Source organism: Boleophthalmus pectinirostris, unplaced genomic scaffold (genome assembly GCF_026225935.1).
Source record: "Boleophthalmus pectinirostris isolate CB_2022bp ecotype Guang Dong unplaced genomic scaffold, ASM2622593v1 HiC_scaffold_22, whole genome shotgun sequence".
Lineage (NCBI taxonomy): Eukaryota > Metazoa > Chordata > Actinopteri > Gobiiformes > Gobiidae > Boleophthalmus > Boleophthalmus pectinirostris.
In genome coordinates, this window is record NW_026571190.1 from 23,037,113 (window position 1) to 23,058,308 (window position 21,196).

General features: G+C 36.1%; 1 protein-coding gene across 1 annotated transcript in view; it reads right to left on the bottom strand.

The window, feature by feature from the left end:
* prkcaa (protein kinase C, alpha, a) overlaps positions 1 to 21,196 on the bottom strand; it is an 83,965-nt gene that overhangs the window by 56,281 nt on the left and 6,488 nt on the right. The window lies entirely within an intron of this gene.

Here is a 21,196-nt window from a genome sequence, read left to right on the forward strand (position 1 = left end):
ACTCACTATGCCATAATACACCACAGTGCTGGTGAGTGTCCTATCTGTTGGTTTTCATACACAGTAATAATTGCAAATCAATGCAGCCTTCAGACCCATACATCTCCACAGCACGACTCAAAGATCCTCAGGGCAGTGGCTCCTGAACCATCGGTCAATACAGTCAATAACCAACATCACTCACTTGCCCCAGAGCCTGCTGCAAAAAGACCAGCTCCAGTCTGAACCCAAACCATTTACAAACCTCATACTTCAATGACAAGAGTCAATAATAGTCCATAACAAGTGGGGAATCTCACCAATTCTGATCAACAGGCTCACAATCTCTCAAAAGAGATCCTAGTTACTCACACTGCCTGCGCCAATATATCAGGCCAATATCGGTATAGGCCAATATCCATGTGAATGTGTAATATCAGTATCAGCTAAAAGCACCAATACCAGTTGGTCAATATTATGCTCCAGTAATGAAAGAGTTAACCCTGCCGGCCTGCAGGAAGAAAACAGCTCTATGGAAAGAGCAGGCAGCTGGGATAGAAGCACACTGCTGCATTTTAACAGAGCAGACTGTAAACTGTTATACAGTCTTTACTCCAAGTCAAAAGACCCACTGAAACAAAGTTACAGACTTTTAAAGGCTTTAGAAAAGTTTTAGACAATGCATTTCATTAAATAAATGCTAGATTGACAGTAAAAGCTGTTTTATTTTTTCCCCAGACATGATTTGACTTCATTCCCTCCTAAATGATCAGTTATGAACTTTGTTTTAGTTGTTAAATGGAGGAGAAAAGAGCAGAGGGCAGGGGGCTGAGAAGGAGGGACTGAAATATTACTGCTGCTGCTGCTGCTGCTGCTACAGGGAGGAGGCAGATGACACATGGACTGCAGAGATACAGGGAGAGACTTTACTCTTAATAAAACAAAAAAATCACAATATAGAATAATATATATCTGTTTAATATTGGTTATCAGTCCAAGCATTTCTAACTGGTTGGTCTAAATACTGTACGTTTCCATTCTGGTCACAAACACCCATCCCCAAAGGCATTACATTCATATGACAACAAGCACATGTCATTTCTAGGTAGACATATTCATATGATCAAAATTTTAAGAAGTATTTATGACTAATTGTTTTTAGTGGATATTTCAAGATATGTTAACATTATTCTTGCAATACTGACCAAACCTAACCCTGTTTATTCAGGTTAATGTGTAGAGTATCAATCTTTGAACGCACACACATGTTTTTTTTCATATCAATGAGTTGAGTTTTGAATATCAACAAATCACCAGGGCAAGAAGTTAATGCCAGGTACATTTTTCACATGTAGCCTCTTAATTCTCACTGGACCAGATTACTTACAGCTGATGTTAAAATATAATGAAACTCCAGGACGGTATTGTCTTCCAGCACAGCAGATAGCTCAAGATAACCTGCCTCATTGCCTGACTCAATCTATTCCATCTGAATGGATTCAAGGTCACAAGTTCATTGGTGCAATTATGTGATTTGGGTAAACAATAAATCAGTAGTATTTGAATATTGACTGTTGCTGGAGTTAAAGTAAATTACAAAAGTAGTATACTGTGTTATATCAATTTATGTCAATCATGTCTTTTAGTCAGACACAGAAATACATTTTATTTCTTGGCTCATTTATTGGTTTTAATGAATGTGACACCACTCAAAAAATCAAATTAAGTTTCTTTACCGTCCCAGGATTTAAACCGATTAAAGTAGTTGTGTTGATCTGCCAATACCGACCCACACTGAATGCTTTGAAGTGTCTTTCTGTTTCTAAAATGGGGTTTGCAGCAAAAATAGCTATTTATTTTCTCTTTATCAAACTGCCTCACCATAGGGAAGATTATGAGGACTTAAATGGATTAAAACAATCGCTGCATGGAGAAATGTGCAGTGAATGGTGTGCACAGGGTAAGACACGTTTTACCCTGGTAATTGGTGGTTGGGGAGAATGAGACAAGTGCTGTGTGAATGTAATGAAGGCTGCTGGGGGAAGCAGTAAAGAGCGTAACACAAAGCAGAGAGCTCGAGTATGGCTCAAAACACATAAAAACCACTTGGGGTGACTGTACACCACGTTATCCTGTTATAATGTGGATTTCTAAGAGAAACACTGTATAGTCGCAACTCAAGCCAATAATGACAAAGTTACCACATTTGAATATTATATACTGGAAACTGTGAAATTTAATCAAACACATCTGAAAAATATATATATAAGAAGAATAAGCTCTTTACTCTAAAGCGTCATACAAACTGAAATTGATACATTGCTAGAAACATGCTTGAAATTAGAGAGAAGGCAATAAGAAATGTATTATGGTTTTAAAAAGGTTTCTTATTTTCCATGATGAAATTTAAATTAGCCTTCCTCTTCACCAATTTTTACCCCTTATTGTTTATATTTACATTACATGACAAATAATATGAATATTCCCCAAACTTGACCTAAAACTATAGAGTGTAAGCGCTATCAGAGTGGTTCTATAAATTGTATTCTTGCATGAGTAGACAGGGGGCATGCTGCTCTATACATTACATAATAAAAATATGCCTTTGTATGTCCTGTACAAGTCTGCTTTGACCCACGCCTGACTGCTTCCATTCAGGTAAAAGACCTGCTTCACACATGGCTGGCTCCTCCAGAAAAAGCAGTGATGCAGTGGGACATTACTGCCTCAATAACACCTTGTGACTGCTCCAAGTTGACAGTCAAAACATAATGAAGAAGCACCGTTTTAATGCGGTAGGGACCAATAATCAACAGCACACACTACTGAACTGAAACCAGCCAACCACCTTGGCAACCACAATCCAATTCACTTGTGTCTGTCTATCCCAGTTAAATGAATAAACAAAATGCAAATAGGCATGCTTTGAATGGAAATTTAAATGCCATTCAAAAGAGAGTAATCTATATTGTTTAATTTTATCTTTGTCATTTACAGAATAGTCTTACGTTTAAGCCTTTATACAGGTACTGACAGTGAACATATATATGACTAAAGAGCACCATTAATAATTCAACACAAATTGATTTATGGGTTGTTTGCTTGTAGGTGTGCTCTCCAAGGCCCCAAGACCCCCAGTAACACATTGCAAACGAAAGTCTGAAAGTGTGTTATGGTCTGTTTTAGCTAGCCTACGGAATATATTGATACTTTGCAGCTTTTTCAGTTAGTCACTCTCATCATTTTGTGGAAAATCAAACTCCTTGAACACTCGCATTGATCACAGGCTGCTGAAAATGTGTTGTTTTGTGTTTTTTTTTCTTGAGTTTTTAGACATTCTTTTCCACAGTGTTTGCAAATATGGGTGTTGTGTAACTCCTAAACATTTTGGCATTAGAGATACATGCAGAACACCCTCAGCATGATGTCATTGCAAAGTATCAATAAACTACTAGTATAAAATATTAAAGGAGCCACCAAAAATAACTAAAACATTACTGTGAATCTTCTAATATTACAATATCCTGATAGATATTCACACATCCCCAAAAATATGCATAAAAAATAAATGGTTAAATAATAAATGCATGAAAATGTCACTGTCTTGCCTGGAATGTTCCACTGCATAATATAAACTTCTCTGCCAAAAACTTGGTCCCCTCTTCTGCTCCTCCTCTCTCAGCTGGAACCTTTCAGGAAAAAATGCAAACTCTTTCGATTCTCCAGTCTCCATATAAACAATTACATAATGATACACCTTTGAAAAATGTTGAAAAGAAGTTCAAATGTGTGCTAAGAGGTAAATATATTTCAATACATTCCACCAACTCCCATTGGGACACTTTGCAATTGGCAGTGTCTTTATATCATGATTTGGATTAAGCAACTCTAAACAACATACATAATTCATTTTTGTGTGCTCTGCTCTGAATTGGTTTATATGAAAAGTGAACAGTTTGGTGCAGACAGGATCTTTTTGATCTGTCACCAAGTCTCTGCAAAGAGTGTCTTCTCAACAGACCTGTCTGCCTGGCACTCAGTCTGATAACACTTCAGACAGACAGTCAAGCAGAACAAGCACGGAAAGTATTCATGTGGAAGTGGAAACACAACTTATATTTATATATTTACAGAAAAATGCAAGTAAAACACATTCCCCAAAACCACAATTTTAAAAGTCAAATAAAAAGTCAAAGCAGCATCAAATCAAACACAAACACTTGTGTGCTATCTGCATCTAATCATAAAGCATTTTTATGGATTACAAAGTCAGAAGTAGTGTGGATGGGCTTTTACCAGTATCACTTTTTTTGTAAGAACCATGCTAATAAAATTCTGCTTTATCCCCAGAATGATGTGAAACGTGCTTACAAACTCATGATGAATGCATGAGGAAAAGTGAGGAAAATGTGATGAAAGAGTTTGGACAGTGGCTACCAGCTAAAAGGGATTACACAGATACCAGCTCACCAAGTGGAGTTTAGCAGCACAATAAAAGTCAAGTACATTTACAGCAAACTACAATCAAATGGAAGAAAGACATGCACTTTGAATTTTTTTGACCATGGATTTACATTTTTGTTCATGTTATATTTGCCTACATATATTTACGGTGAATAACTAACCTACAGCTCCACTTACAAAAGTTCACTCATTTAAGAAGGTTTTGTGATGCTTGATGAAATAAAATTTCAATTGAATTGTGAAACTTTTGTGGCCTGATATACTTTTGGTGCTATTTGTACAGCATAACATTAGAGAAAAAATGTTATGTTACATTTGTGGGTGTTAGCTTTTAATTTAGGTGCTAATCACTCCTCCAATATGTTTTTAACAAGGCTCCTTGTGTGTTGCCAAAACAGATATTGGTGTAATGCTAAATCCCCTACTAAAAATTCATTAGAGCCAATGTTTAGAAAGCAGGGACAAACAATGGAAAGGGTCTATTATTATGGTTCACTTCAAGCAATAAAATTAAGGATGTACCTATCCAGCTTTTTTGGTTCCAATACCAATCCTGATGCTCGAGCTTTAAGTATCTACAGATACCTAATGTTAACCGATAACAGAGACTGAAAACATTTTATTTTTGCTTTAAGGAAAATAATACTAAGACAGTACTGATCCAAATGTGTTATGTGTTGTTATACATGCTGTTATTTAATTTATCTTTCAAGTAACTACAGAATAGCTTTGAATATAAAAAAAATTCAAACATTATGACACTTTCTATGCGACAATGACTAGATAAGAGTACCAGTGCATCCTTAAATAAAATATCAGGTCTTCTTCATAAAAAATAAAAACAATTGCTTGCTCTATAGTTTAGACCTCTGCAATAGGCTCTGTAATGCATGGCACTCTTATAATAGTTTGCAAACCTAGTCTCAATTACAACTATATTTTACCAAATATGAGCAGCCCTAGGGTTCATGTGGACCCTACATTTTTTTTCAAGTGAAGAAAGAAGGTTTCAGGTATTACAATCATCTTTAATTTTAAAGGAAAAACTAAATAGTAAGTTACTGGCAGAAGATTGTGTTTCCTAGTCAATACACTCGACGGCAGACTGACCGATTACTGCACTGAAAAACAACATTTCCTTGACTTTTAATAATTCTTGTCAATAAAGTGAATGCCAGTGCAAGAGTGTTGAGGAAATGACTCACATTTCTCGAGTCACCCAGGCCCAGCCGTCAAGAGAGAATCTCTCTCTCTCTCTCTCTCTGGCCTCAACAGAGCAGTGCATTTGTTCAGAAAGGAATCACTAACAGTCTCCAGCCCTACCCCTCCATTCTCAGAGCCCAGGCCCTGCTTCCTGTTTAAAGCAGTGGCTCACATCAAGGGAACACAGCAGGCCTTTATTTGGACAGTGCACAACTCTGGCCCTTACATCTGCTTTACATGCATACTTCTGCATACAGGCCAAAGGTGCTTAAAATTACACAGGAAAACTCTTAATTCAGCGCACAAAATCCCAAAGACAAAACAATCAGTCAAATCAATCAATGCTTTGACAACTAAATGTACAAAGCAATGTCACAAATTGTAGGTAATTGAAGGGATGCTTGGAAACAACAGAAAAATGCAAAATGTGAGTTTCAATTTGTTCTTCATAAAATGGCTTAAACACTTTAGGATTTAATTTGCATCTATGATGAGTCATAGAAGTTATTTATTCAACCCTCTACAGCTCAAATCTTCATAGAACATAAAAACTAAATAAGTTCCCCATTAGTTCAAAGAAAAAGTAATAAATTACAAAATAATGATTATCATTTATTGAATGATAAGTAGATATAGTTATTAAAATGTCAGGCCTAATCTGCAGCTTTATGCTATGGATATGAATCATTTTAACTTTAACATTACAACTAGGTTCCATGTTTAAATAATAAATAATAATAATGCATCAGTTTTATATAGCGCTTTTCTGGACACTCAAAGAATCTGTGTATCATTTTTTGTTTATTTGTTTGTCAAAATAAAACCAAAAATAAAAAAACAGGGGAAAAAACCCAACAGTTTTCTTTTTTTCATTATTTGTCTCCAAAACCAAAAGAAAAACTAATAACGATTCGTTTTTTCAGTTTTCGATTTTGTGTTTAAATGAATAATGTAAAAATTGGAAAATATCCGTTTTCCATTTCTAGGACTTAAACTGCTTTGTCGGACTGAACCAGGACTAAAACAGGACTATACTAGAACTAAACCAGGACTGAATGTTGGGACGAGCCCGGAGGTGTGCCAGTGTAGACTGTCGGGTGACCAGGACTGAAACTGGGATTGAGACCATGACTGAGCAGTTTAGTCCTGGTTTAGACCTGGTTCAGTCCTGGTCTGGTCCTGGTCTCAGTCCTGATCACCTAATGGTCTACGCTGGCACACCCGTCCCAACACTCAGTCCTGGTTTAGTCCTGGTGTAGTCCTGTTTTAGGCCTGGTTCAGTTCTGGTTCAGTCCGTATGCGGTGCAAAAGTCCGGCATTGCAGTTTAAGTCACGGAAACAGGAAAAGGCCATTATTTGTTTTTTCCATTATTCATTTGAACGCAAAATTGAAAACTGAAAAAACAAATTATTATCCTTTTTTTTTCTTCATTTTTGGTTCGCAAAAGTGAAAGATGATTTATCACAAATCATGTTCTACAGTATAGTTACTTATAATTGCATCCATGTTTCAACCAAACATTACTTATTTCTATTACTTATCACTTATTTCAATTTAATTTTTACTTGCACATATATTTATATAATTATGCCATATTTGATCAGTGTCTTGCTATTTTTGCTACTTATTTTAAATTTATTATTACCATTTATATTTTCTCTTATAATATATTGTGATACGTGAGCTACGGTGTCCAAGTAATTTCCCTTGTGGATCAATAAAGTTTGTCTAAGTCTAAATGTGTGTGGGATTTTTGTTTCAGTTGAATATTGTTGACCCCAGTGCTCACTTCTGAAAGAGCACAGCACACCAGCAAAGTTCACAGTATTCAAGAATTTCATTAGATACAAACATCTCCAGCATGACGTGTATTCATGATAAAGAGATCAATGTTTATCCCCATCAATAATTCACTGGTGCGCTCTGACATTTAAGGGCCTCCATAATGGCACCACGGCACTAAGCTACACGGAAGGGGAAACGCAGCAAAGGACCCGAGAAGGTTACGGAGAAAAGTGAGCCTATAAAATGTGCGTCAAAAACACATTTGACGCTCTAAAGGCCAAAAATGAACATCAATAGCGGAGTGACAGGTGGGAGAGAAAATCCTTAGCCACTGCATTTAACAGGTTCACGTGGGAGGTGAAGAGACAAGCTTTTAATAGGCTTCGATTTTTGTTCAGAGTCATTTACAGTGTGTATTGATTGTATTGAGTCTTAGACATTAGGGAAGACCATTAACCACACTTAAAGGTGCACTATGTAACTTTTTGGTTGGGAGTCCGTCACCTGCTTGTTTCTATGGATATGTCATTGCTCTGACCAGAATGTTTCACAGTATGATTTTAAAAAGCTATGCCTTACATATTCAGTTACAGGTGGTTTTACTGCTCATAAATACCTAGAAAAACAGGCATTCTGACTGTGAGCATGGTCGCTTCTCCACAGATTTGACCTGTAAGTTCTCCATAAAGATAGAAAGGTAACATTCCATCTTCCATGAAAAAAAGCCTTTGATGGACCCTCCACCAGAAAAGGTACACAATGTACCTTTAAGATGCATATGACTACCACTATTCATTTCACTAAAATAGAAAATATAACAGAAATATAATAATACTATATATATATATATATATATATATATATATATATATATATATATATATATATATATATATATATATATATATATATATATATATATATATATATATATATATATATATATATATATGAAAATAACAGAAATATAAATAATAGAAATATAATAATTTCCAGATAGTTAGTTGTAAAAAAGATAGCTATTTAAAAAAAATAAATAAATAAAAAAGACAGCTATGTCAGATAAAAAATTAAAAAAAAGATAGCTACGTCAGATTCCAGACAGTTAGTAGTAAAAAAAACCCCACATAATTATGTCACAGGTAGTAATCTCAAGACACAACTGTTGTTTATAAATTTTAGTAAAGATTTTACACACACACAAAATAGGATATTTTTCTATTTTACTTAATCTGGTTGAACACAGGGAACATAATGCAACCAGCAACCATACTGTTAACAAGGGCTAAAACCTGTCTAAATTACATAATAGTAATGTTTAGAGATATCAGTAACAACACAGTTGTCTTCCTTGTGTGTAAATTGTCTCTGCATTTAGGTGGACTTTTCAGTGTTGGTGACACTCACTCCTACTTCCTGTGTTTTTGTACTTATCTTCTACACTTTTTTCCACAAACTGGGACTTAAGTATGATAAATATTTGCTACACGTACTATCCCACCACACCAAGTAATAACTAGAAAAACTGCTAATGTCCTTTGTCCTCCTAATCATCAGGTTATGTCTAGACACTGCAGAGAGAGACAGAGTGTAGTACTGTGTTCTTCAGTCTAAGTACTGCGAGCTGTTTTTGAGATAACAAAGTAAGAATAGCAGAAAGCAAGAGATAGCCATTAGAATGAGCCAAAGGATAGCTGCATTTTAGCATAAAATGGGAAGGCAAAAAGGTTTTAAGGTTGCATTACTCAAATTCCTTTTACCTTTTGGGACTAAAAAATTATATTTAACATTTACAGAATATAAAATCATTTGCAATAATTTCTAAAATCCTGGGTACATTTTTGATGAAGAAACTTAAGCTCCTTGCAGCTGTCTTTCTCACCCCTTTTCCACCAAGCTGATTCTGGTGCTGGTTACGGGCCGGTGCTCAATTTAGAACCAGTTCTGCCATTTTCCACTCAAAATTGCTGGCTCCTGGTGCTGAGACCTGGTTCTGACTCAGCATCTTCCATGACTCATTACAGATGAAAACTAAGTACTAAAATGTTTAATTCTGCTATTTATTGCAGCTCATGATTTTAATCATATTGGACATTTAGAATAGTTTTGTGGGCTAAATTTGCTCTTGGGTTTTTGTATCAGTGGCATCATTTAGTTTCAGTATTATTGATTATCGTCTATATTTACTTCAACAATATAGCACTTCAAAATGTATAATATGGAAGGCAAATGTAAGTGTCGCAAAAATTTATTGGGGGGGGGCATTACTGTGGCAACAATTACAAGCTTGTTTGGAAAACCAAGCTAACACAGCTCAGAACCAGCAACGCCACTAGCTCGGAATCTCTCCACCTACTTTCCCCTCCTACTCCTGCAATCACTGACCAAATTCTGAAGAGGACCATTGGAGCAACAATTGATTTGTTAAAAGTCAGATTATGTTTTACAGATTGCAGTGCCTTAAGGTATTAAATTCATATTCATTGATTTGAAGATATGGGAAAAAAACAAAAAACAAAAAAAAAAAACATTTGTGGTCATAGCAATTAAGCAATTTATATCAAACTATTATATCTTTTGAATGAAGAAAGGTCTTCACAAAGTCTTTCAAATCAGGAAAGAATTGTTTGTCTGAAAACTATGAATAGAACGATAAAGAAAAGCACAATACCCCCAAAGGTTGAAATCTTCTCACATTGAGGTCAGCTAACTAGAACAGGGGGGTCTAGAGTTCGTCTTGCATCCTTTACAGTTGACAGCACACAATCCAATTAGAATATTTCAGAGAACAAGGTCAATATGAAAATCCAAGCCTTTATTATTATTTCAGGGGCTGTAGTACTGCTCAACAATTTATAGTGAAATCGCACATTTCAATTTAAAGTGAAATCAATGTATTATGTGTATATTTTTAAACAAATGCTACATGAAGCATGAGACCATGACATCAGAGCTGAGTCCCACTGTCTTACAAACAAACAATGTGTGAAAAATGGAAGTCATTATCAAATAGGAAGCCTTACGCACAGATAACAAAGCCTGCATTGGAGCCACAGAGTTTCTGGGACAACAGTAGATGTTTTGTGATTTATGAGTCCACACAGAGCCAGAACCATTGATCCTAATGTCCCCTCAATCCAGACCCTGCCTCGACATATGAATTATACACCACAACATGCGGATACTGAACCCTGCAACTATAAAGCATGTGGACAGCATTGGACATAAAATCTTTGTCTTGGTGCTTTAAATGAACTGATTTTTTTTTTATATATATATATTTACAACCACAAATTCTCATGTCTACACACTAAACAAAATACAAGTTTTGATGGAATTATAGTAACATGGACTACAATTTACTAACAGTCACAGGTACAGTTGAGGCATTTCAGTATGTTTGCATAATGGTTTTATGGTTTAATAACACACTGCAAGCCAATATTTGAACAAACCATGCAAATATGGACAGAGCTACAATAGTGACATGTGTTACACAATGGCCCAAACCGCAGCAGTCTCCCTGGGGTCTGGCATTACAGGGGCTAAAAATAATCTTGGGAGATTACTGCAGGGTGTGGCAGCAGACAACCTGATTCCTCTCTTTATTAAACCATGTAAAAATGCTTTGGCCATTCATTATTTTATAAGCTCTTTGAATAGCAGTGCTATTAAGCAAGCACTTGATGAAATATTAATGCAGCGCTGCAAGAGATCACAGGTGCAGAATGGTAATAACAACAGAACTAATGACAGCCTTCATCACAGCTTATATTATCCACAGCCGTGAAATACATCAAGAAACACATTAGCAATCTGCATGTTCCCCATCACTGTTAATGCTAATGTTTTAAATGGGTTTGTACAATGCTGCAGTGCAATATAGATTTGTTTCTAACATTAAGAGATTTAATATTGATAAAGACACAAACAGCTCAGTGGAGAAGTGGAAACCATGTGGCTGTTGGCTCTACATTTACTGTTGAAGTGAATTGTGTGGAACATTTACTTTGGCAGAGGATTGGGAACACCCTGGCTGCTACACGGTCACTATAAGTGCTATAGGTTGTACAATGGCCAGTATGACAGAAAAATAATGTGTTCATTTTAACAGGTTTGGCTTGAATAAAATTGAATTCAGTAACATTTTGTGAAGTTTTTGACCTTAATCTTTTAACATTTCTCAGAAAAGCAGTGTATTAAACATTGGGTAACTATGGCAACTGTACTTTTACTTCACTGTGTATGCAATACAAATGTAGCTGACGAAAAGATAATCTGGTGTCACTGCTGTTTTGTAAAAGATATCATTTAGGTTTTAATCTGCACATGCAACAAAAGGAATGTATCGTGACCCATTAAATACTTTTCATTTAAACAAACAAAAATGAACAAACAAACAAAAAAAAAAGACTAATATTTTACAAACTAGACTAAAAGACCAACCATGATATTTCAAATTCGCCTGTGGAAAAAGACAAATTAGTAAGATAAACTTTAATATCCCTCCCGTTTAAATTGGCTAATGAAATGAAGAGTGCCGGAAAAGGCACACATAAGGAGATTAAGCAAGTCCATTCATTATAAAGTGTCTCAGAACTGCTTCATTACAGCGCTCTGCCTTCACACTGTTACTATAGTACTTCCTGAGGCTCCCTACAGCAGCGGGTGGTGGTCAGATGAGGATGGGCAGACAGGGACACGTCTCCTCAGAGCCTTCAGTGAGTGGGCTGGCTGTGTGGGAGGGTGTGTGTGAATGCATGGGCAAGTGTGGACCAAGATGGCAGATCTCCAACATATCACTACTGTTATTGCCACTTACATAACAGAGGCTCTTTTCTTATTCCATTTACTTCTTCCTTTCTGTTTGAATTAAGGGCTATGTTTTTCCAGTCCCAGTGTAATATAAGATTTGTCCTGGCAAACACCATACAGGTTCTACTAGGTCTGTCATGATAACACATTTTGAAGCACGACATTGCTGAAGAAATTATAGATGATAAAAGATAATATTGAAACTAATTTATGCCACTGACACAACAACCCAAGAGCAGATTTAAACCACAAAAAATATTCTAAATGTACAATATTGTGAAAAAATAAGGAGCGTGAAATAAATTGCAGAACTTTAGTATTTTAGTTTATATCTACAATGAGTTACAGAATTTATTTATCCAACTTTCTATGACTTCGGCATAAATACTGACCCCAGAAACAATAAATACTGACCCCAAAACAATATTGTTCCATGTGTCAGATATTAAACAACAAGCTGAAATGAAGTAATTATCATGATAGGCCTAAGTTCTACTTTGGAACTTGATTGACTGGCTGAACACCACCTATTGAGATAGCTCCTTTAACAAACCAGCATGCAAAAAATGTCACTGTGAGACATTGACACAGTAACCCTGTGGTTTCTAACAAATTACATTAGCGTGCTGAGTTGTCGGGAATGCAGAAGAGACTCAACCTCCTCCTTTTGTGAGAGCCGCAAACAAAAGCTTGGACTCTAAAGGCGTCAGGAAGAGGTCACGTGAGCTGCATGCTACAGTCTGGGAGGAATGTCTGCCATTAACAGAGTCAAGAAGCAGCCTCATGTGTGAATTACACAGCTCAACACAAGATAGGTGGGAGTGTGAGGCTGTCTTTGGACCTAAAACACTTTTGGTTTTAACTTTTCAGTCTAAAATATTTGACCTGAAATTCTACTTGCAACATTTAGCTTTGGGGGTTCTTTATGTGAGTGTTCTTTTAAAAATAAAAGGAAAACACTAGAGATAGGCCGATATATCAGTTGACCAATATTTGCACTTTTTAGCGTATTGGTTATCTGCCTTAAATCTCTGGCACAGGCCGATATTTTGTTTTGGCTAACCTGCTGCCTAAAGACTACGCACAAAGCCTTATTTGAACACTTTATTGCAAGAGGATAATTGCACAAAATGTGACTACACCGCTTTCTTAAAGGTTTGCAGTAAAACAAGGCTTGGAGGAAAGTTTGTAGCAAATTTAAATTACATAATTTGGAGAAAATAATCAAAATCAGCCCTACATAAGCGGCAAAAAAAATATTGGCAGAACACATTGGCCATTAGTTTCTGACTGTAGCAGACTTGTGTCAAATGTGCCAGTGCAGCCATAGCTGACATAAGTTACATGAGAACAGATGAATAAAGGACAAAGGCAGTGTGGCCTGTGGTTACATGACTGTCTACAGTACGTTTAGACAGTAACCAGCTTATGGCTACTTCCTGTTGCCAGAGAACATTGAAATATCAGCAGGAAAAAACTATGTTTGTGTAGAGGAAACTAAAAATGATTACTACATGTCAGGAATAGATATGTACCATTTCATGTCTCACTCAACAGACAGTAGCAAATGTTAAAATAGTCCAAACGTATAAATTAATCTTTAGAACTATAACCAATTAGCCTTTTGCTATTCAAGCAAAGGACCACAATATTTGTAAAACAGGTGCAGCAATTCAAAATACTGATGAAAAATTCCCAGACTTCATAGATCTATTTTGAAAAAAACTAGAGATTCTATTATAATTAGAGATGCACAAATCCAGCTTTTTCATCTCTGATATCGATATAAACAGTTAAGCTTCACGTATCTGCAAATATTAAATGATATCAGTGTAGGGATAGCAATTTTCCCCCCAAAAAACACAGTTAAATTAATACAAATTTGCTCCAATTGTGTTATGTAATTGTTATTTATCCTGCAAATAACTACTGAACAGCTTTTTGTATTAAAGTTTGATCATTATGAGACGTCCTAGGTCTACATCAGCCTGAGTCTGTTTACACCAAATATGAGGCGGAATATCAAGAGACACATCCAGAAAAATTTCTTGGATTGGTCCCGATATCCGAGTATCAGTGTAGGTTAATCCCTACTCATAATGGTTGATGTAGTTGGAGGTTTGGACATAACTTTCATAGTAACATGCTTTTATCCTGAAATTGCAGTGAACACATTCACACACAGATGACGGAGAACAGAGCTGAAGCCACCAGAGTCACAAGCACCTCCAGGACTTGCACAAAGGGCAGCATGCAGTGCCGGGTGCTAAGTGGTGTGACAGCAGGGGGAGCAGGGCAAGAGGAGAGGAAGAGATAAAAGATGAGTGTTACTGGTCTAATATTAGTACTCTGACAGTGAGAGCTGACATCATGTATGTCACCCTGAGCTCGACTCACAAATCACTACATCTGGGTAAGCATTAGACTGTATAATATTGAAAATTTTGCATTTTAAACATCAAACTAAATAAATCAAGTATTGTTTGAGTGACATCCTTCAGAACCGTTTGCGTAATAAGTGGTTCTCTTGCTGTGACTTACAATTGAATTAATAGAATAATAAGACATAAGCAAATGCCCGAATCAGAGATGTTTAATTTTGATTTGCTGAGTCATTTTATGGGACATTTTCAAAAATTTACTAAAATATTAGGGATGCACTGGTACAATACTGGTACCGGATATCAGTGCCAATACTGACAATTTTGCTGGATTAGATATCGGCTATCAAATATCAGTTCAGTTGATATAGGCAAAGAAAATTATGTAAGACTATTTACTGGTCATAGTCGGCCCAGAAAGTCTCATAATGTTTAAACTTTTATTTATACAAAAGTAGTTACTACTGGAGAAATAAATAAGAACTACATTTGGATCCATTTTGTCCATTTTATTTTTGTTTTAAAGAAATAAATGTTTTCTGTCTCTGCTCTGGTATCAGTTGATATCGGATAATGGCAGATCCTTAAAGATATAGTATTGAAATTGGCATCGGAACTGAAAAAGCTGGTTTGTGCATCCCTATAAAATGCCACCAGTATATTAATTCAATTGTGAGCAGCCTGTCTACTTCATAGTTAATCTAACCCCAAGCTAACTCCACCTCCTCAGAAACTGCTACATCTAATAACTCATGTAGTCTTTAGTCGCAACAGAAAATCTATACTGGTCCTTTCCACGCTGCGGCATTGCTTGAGTGAATGAATTGAAGACTTCCTTCATTATGCTACACACAATATCAAAATGGTGGCTTTCACATGTCTCAATGGACACAGATGAGCGCAAACAGAAGGAGGAATGAGCATTGTCATTTCCCAGGCGTCTCAAACATACCTGTCATATTCTATTGCCGCTCCCTTTCCAACCTGAACTTTGCACAGTGAGGTGATCCCTGATAACTCTGTGTATTTATGTGACTTGGGGCAGGAAAAGGTCAGTGAGCATGGATTGATAGAGCAGGTTTGCCCAGCGAACTTCTTTACTGAGAACAAAGTAGACCTACAGTACTTCATGTATGACTAAATTTGACAACCTGGACTTGTCAATGAAAAAGTTACTATTGTAACATACCCATGAGGTCATGCTCTCTATCAGGTCCAGGTAAAATCCTTTTTTTAAAGAAAATATGTGGTGAACACACAAATGGAACAATAGATAATACACCAATCTGATTTTCGAATAGCATGTAATTGTGTACATTTTAATTAATTTCTATATTGAGATAATCCAAAATCTGTTGTGGAGCATCAAAATAGATATTTCTTGTGAATAGCAACTCTAATCTAGGTTTTTTAATATGATTTAAATTTGCAGATAACCTTATTAATAGATTATGCATGGATCCAAATTTTCCCTATGAACTACTACAAATCATTTTAATTTCCATTAAAGTGAGTTGTTTGTGTGCATTACAGTTTTAATTGCGCTTCACAGAGGCAACCGCCCACAGCTCTGTCAGGTGGTTGTTCCCATCTGTTAGATCAGAAATTGAAAGGAAATTATGACTCAAGTGTTGCACAGTACGGAGGTGTACTGCCTTCTGATTATGTCGAAATGCTCATGTCAAATGACATAAGGGCAAAGGGTATGCCATCTGTCCTTAATGTAATGTCATTTCAAGAGCATTCAATCTGATACATTAAGGGTTAATGTATTAAAACATCTAACATTATTCATCAATTTACCTCTGAACTGGGAACAGCACTTTTCTGGGAACAGACACTCCCTCTTTGAGTGAACTGATGAATGCACAAAGTACAGTAAACAGAAAACGGTTTTATGTTGAAGGACGATGCAATGTTCTTTAAAGTCCTGAAATCTTCATGGTTTCATCTGCTGTTGCCCACACAAGGCTGGGGTCACATTGCTGGCATGTTTTCTGCCCATAAGCCTGTAATTCTATTTGTCACCCTGCACCATGTCTGCTATTTCAGCCTTCTAATAAATTAACACATGAACATTGCTCCAGGTCTAATGGAGCTTTGGGATTGACCTACCACATCATTAACACTGGCGGCTGATCACGAGAGCCGCCCTACAGAGCTAAGCTAACATTGCTGGGGAGGGGGGAGTGCTTTGAGGGATGCACTGGAAGCAGTACTGTATTGAAAATATGCCTTAAAGGGCTGCCATTGTCTTAGAGGCCTATTACATTTCCTAGCTTCCTGTTGCAGCACCTGAGGTATTTCCCTTTGTCAAAGTTCAAAGCAGCACACATGCATAATGTAGAATAACCACCCAACACAAATTATGTATTCATTTTCCATTTCCTGCTTGAGGCTCTGTTATCTTTTACCCACCAGTACAATACAAAATTTTGCATCATCTATTCTAAAATGTGCATTATATTTAATTGTAAAATTATTTAAAAACATACATATGCATATATACTGCTTTCTGAAATCAGTAATAACACAGAATTTGTTTATTTATTTATTTATTTATTTATTGACACATCTGCTTTGTACCAAGCTCTGAATTCATTTAGGTTCAGAATAAATGCCAAAAGAGAAAAAAATAAACAAAAGAAAAAATAAATAAATAAAAAATATGGAAGATTTTATCAGAATGGACTCGTAAGCATATGGTCAAAACACTCCAAGTCTCAACACTGTATGACTGTGGAGATAAGACATAAAATATCAGTTGTTTGCTTTGTTTAATCAGTATCAGCGGTGATCAAAAAACATTAAGCTTTTAATACAATACAAGACCTTAAGTAAAGCTAACCATTAAGCCCCAACAGTTGACAGGTTTTATGCCTTTCTCTAGTCCCTTGTTTAATCCTTGAACAGATTAAAAACAGAGATAGTTAAAATACAGACATCTCAAAAGGGCAAGCTTTCTAATGGTGGCTAAACTTAGAGATACTCAACGAATGACCATTTACATAACACAACACAATCCACATTCAAACCATGAAACAAAACATAAAGTAACTAAATCACCTGGTCATTCTGAATATCTATAAAGAAGCATTAAATGTGATAGATGAGATGGAAAAAAAATAATATTTGAATAGATGTTTATATTGTCATTTTATATTTATGTAATCCCTCAGTCTTCCAGGTATGTTCCATAGTGGTTCATGGCCGTATACTAGTCTATATGGTATTATATTTGTTCTGATACAGCTCAGGATCATTCTAAAGCTATTCAGATAAGGTTCATTTCTGTCTTATGATTGCAACTTTTTAGTATCAATGTCTGCTCAAATGAGTCTACTTTTGATACTAGTTTTAGTATTGATTGGTATCTGATTTTCTATACTTCTGACAACCCTAGAGACATCAATTAAAGACTGGAATCTGAAACACTCATTGCAACATCAACACATCAATAGAACTGTAAAAAGTATCAAATAAGTTAGATTTTTTCCAGCCCTCCACTAATATACAGACCTCTGAACTGCCACTAATGTGTGAATGGGAAAAGTTTGGCGGTGTGTATTGAAACGTGTAATTAAAGGAGGCACCAAAGCAAAAGAAAACATTATAACAGCAAAAAGAAGTTTGATATGGTAAACCGCACATTACAGATAAGATCTACCACATTTAAAGAAAAAAAAAAAACATTGTTTGTTTGCGCTGTGGCCAACTGTAACCTTAACTGTTATATTTCCTCTATTTCTTCGTCTCTCATCCTCCATTAGATAATGCCATTATCACAACAAACTCTGGGCAATTAAATGTAGATTATGTTATAATTCAGAGTCTGGTGCATTAGTGCATGTTCCATCTCAGAGCTTTATCTACACCTCTAATGCATACACACTAATATCCTTCTCTAATCCTTAGTAATGTTCACAGTGATGCCTCCCTACAGATTAACAAAACGCTGGCATTTTAAAAGCTTTCTGATGAGTTCACAGTGTGTATGGAGAACAGAGACTACAAAGACAACAGGCTTGCTCATGGGAGGCCTAAGTAATGAGTGCCCTATGCAGTCTGCAGCTCAAGCACCTAATATCAATGAACACGATCTCTGTATCTCTAGAGTTACAGCCATTCACTGATGATTATATGGGCTACTGGTGCATGAGGTTGAATTGTGACATTTTACAATTTGTCCACCTTTGTCAGTTTTATGGTTGGTCAAATTTAAGAGTCAGTGTAGCATTTATTTCAAGTATTTGCAGTATTTATATTAGTAAGTAGCATATTATTTAACATCTTTGAGACAGGGCATTTTCTGTATGCCTTTTCAATAAACCTTTGATTACAATTATGAGTGTATCTGTTTGGTAATTTCTAAAGAGGTGCTATATAGACCCTTCAAATGTTTGTAAATGGGACACAATATAACTTTTATATCAATAACAGTGAGCGCAGCTATTCTAACCATGCCGCTTCTGGAAGGATCTATGCGTCTCAATATCAAAGCACCAATTACAAGTGATGAAGTCCAGCCAGTGGACTTCAAATGTTTAATCAGCAAGATGATAAAGCTAGTAAGTCACTCTATTGGTATTCATGAATTTACTTCTGAATCAAACATAGCAAGGAATTAAAGGACAAAATTATAAAAACACTAAACCGTCAAATGCAAATGTAGACTTCTGTACAGTAAGGAGGAAATGTTATCTTCTCTGTAATGACCTGATGTTGCATGCATTTATGTCATTTTCTGAAATGATTCAAAGCAATATAGGTTCTATTCCTGTGTTATTGTATTTATAATATTGTTTAATGTGTGGATTATTAATTGTTTTCCCATTAGTATACAACGATATATTGGACTGGATCATGGTTATGACCTCTGGCTTTTAATTTAATTGCAACATGTTATTCAATACTCCTGTATCTCTACAACTGCTGCTCTTAATTGGATCACAGTCAATTAGCTATGCTTTTATAGATCCACAGTATTGATACTTTGGAGTCACATCGTTCTGGGGGTGTTCCACATGTATTTGTAGGGCAGAATGTTCAACTGTTACCATGGTGATACAATGCACACATTAGCAAACACAGACAAAGAGAGCTGAAAACTCAAGAAATAATACAAAATGGATTTAAACAGCAAATTTTCAGGAGCCCGTGCTGAATACGAGCAGTCATGGTTCTGTTAAGGTGTTTGATTTTCAGCACAAAGGTGAGAGTGACTAACTGCAAAACTGTTGACTAATGCAAGCTTGTGAGTAACTTTGTTTGAGAGGGACCTGTTTAACAGTACAAATCAGCTCACCTCTTATAGTGCCAACTAAATGAGTTCTTTATGGTCAGACTGTGTTAAAACAAAGCCTCAGACAGAGCATGCCTACAGTTAGCGTCACACCTCCAGGGAAAGTTGATGGCATCAGGTGCAAAATATCAAGAGCAGAAAATCAAAGCTGATCAATAAACCCCACAAGTCCTGACTGTGGTGACCCTGGTGGTTTCAGATACTGACCTGAAGCTTCAATCCAAATATTGAGGTTTTAATTAAATCTTGTGTCTATTGAATTAGCCTCACAGGTTTTGATGGGACAGTGTCCAAGCACCTACTGATCTGTCTCTCAGCCTGTCGGTTATACAAACACGATGCCCAGCGATATAATCATTGTAGGGTAAACACTTAGTCTACTTAGTCAAAGCTCATTTAGCTGGGAAATGGAATAATGAAAAATGAAAGAAAACCATTAAGCAATTGAAAATGCATAAGTGATCATTAGCTTTTTAAGTCCATTAAGTTCCATTAAAAAATAACAAGTCAATGTTTTGGAGGAAGTCTGAGGTTTATTTTTCTTGCAGATATGCTTTAGAATAGATTAGTACCCAGTGGAGACCAATATTCATAAAGAAAAAAAAATGTGGTTGGTTATTTAGTTGAAGAGTACAACTGTGTTTCAAATGAGTGTAAATGTTTTAAAACTAGCTTGTCCTTAAAATTATTACTTGAAACGCTAAAAGAGAAACATGGTGAGATTTGTGAAAATGTAGTACAGTGCTCTTTCTCAAACCAGGTCTATCATCGCCGATCTTCAGAAGACCGTCTAGACACTACGCTACCTTCAAGATGACATGCAAAAAATTAAATGACAAAACATCTTCCCAAGCTATCAAAGAGTAACCTAGATAAGATAAAAGTACACTGAATAACTTTTTTTAATTCTATTCTTGTTGCATGCAATGATGAGGCACATAACAATAAAGGCTGTGTTCCATATGGGTACCAATGCCATAATTGCGACACCATAATGCTTCTTGGTGAATATCTTTCCCATTTCCATAACATAAATCCAATTCGATGCGCAGAATATGAAGCACATTATAGCAGTAGGCAATCATGAAGAGAGCAGACCAATATTATCCCATATCCTGCAGGTGTCCATGAATATATCTGGAGCCCTTCTGGGGCTACTGCACCTACACATGAGCCAACTTTGCATCTCATCTGTTGTCCAGGAACCCAGCTGTTAATTCAGTAGATTATGGAGAATTAATATGAGGTTATATGAGGTGCTTTGTC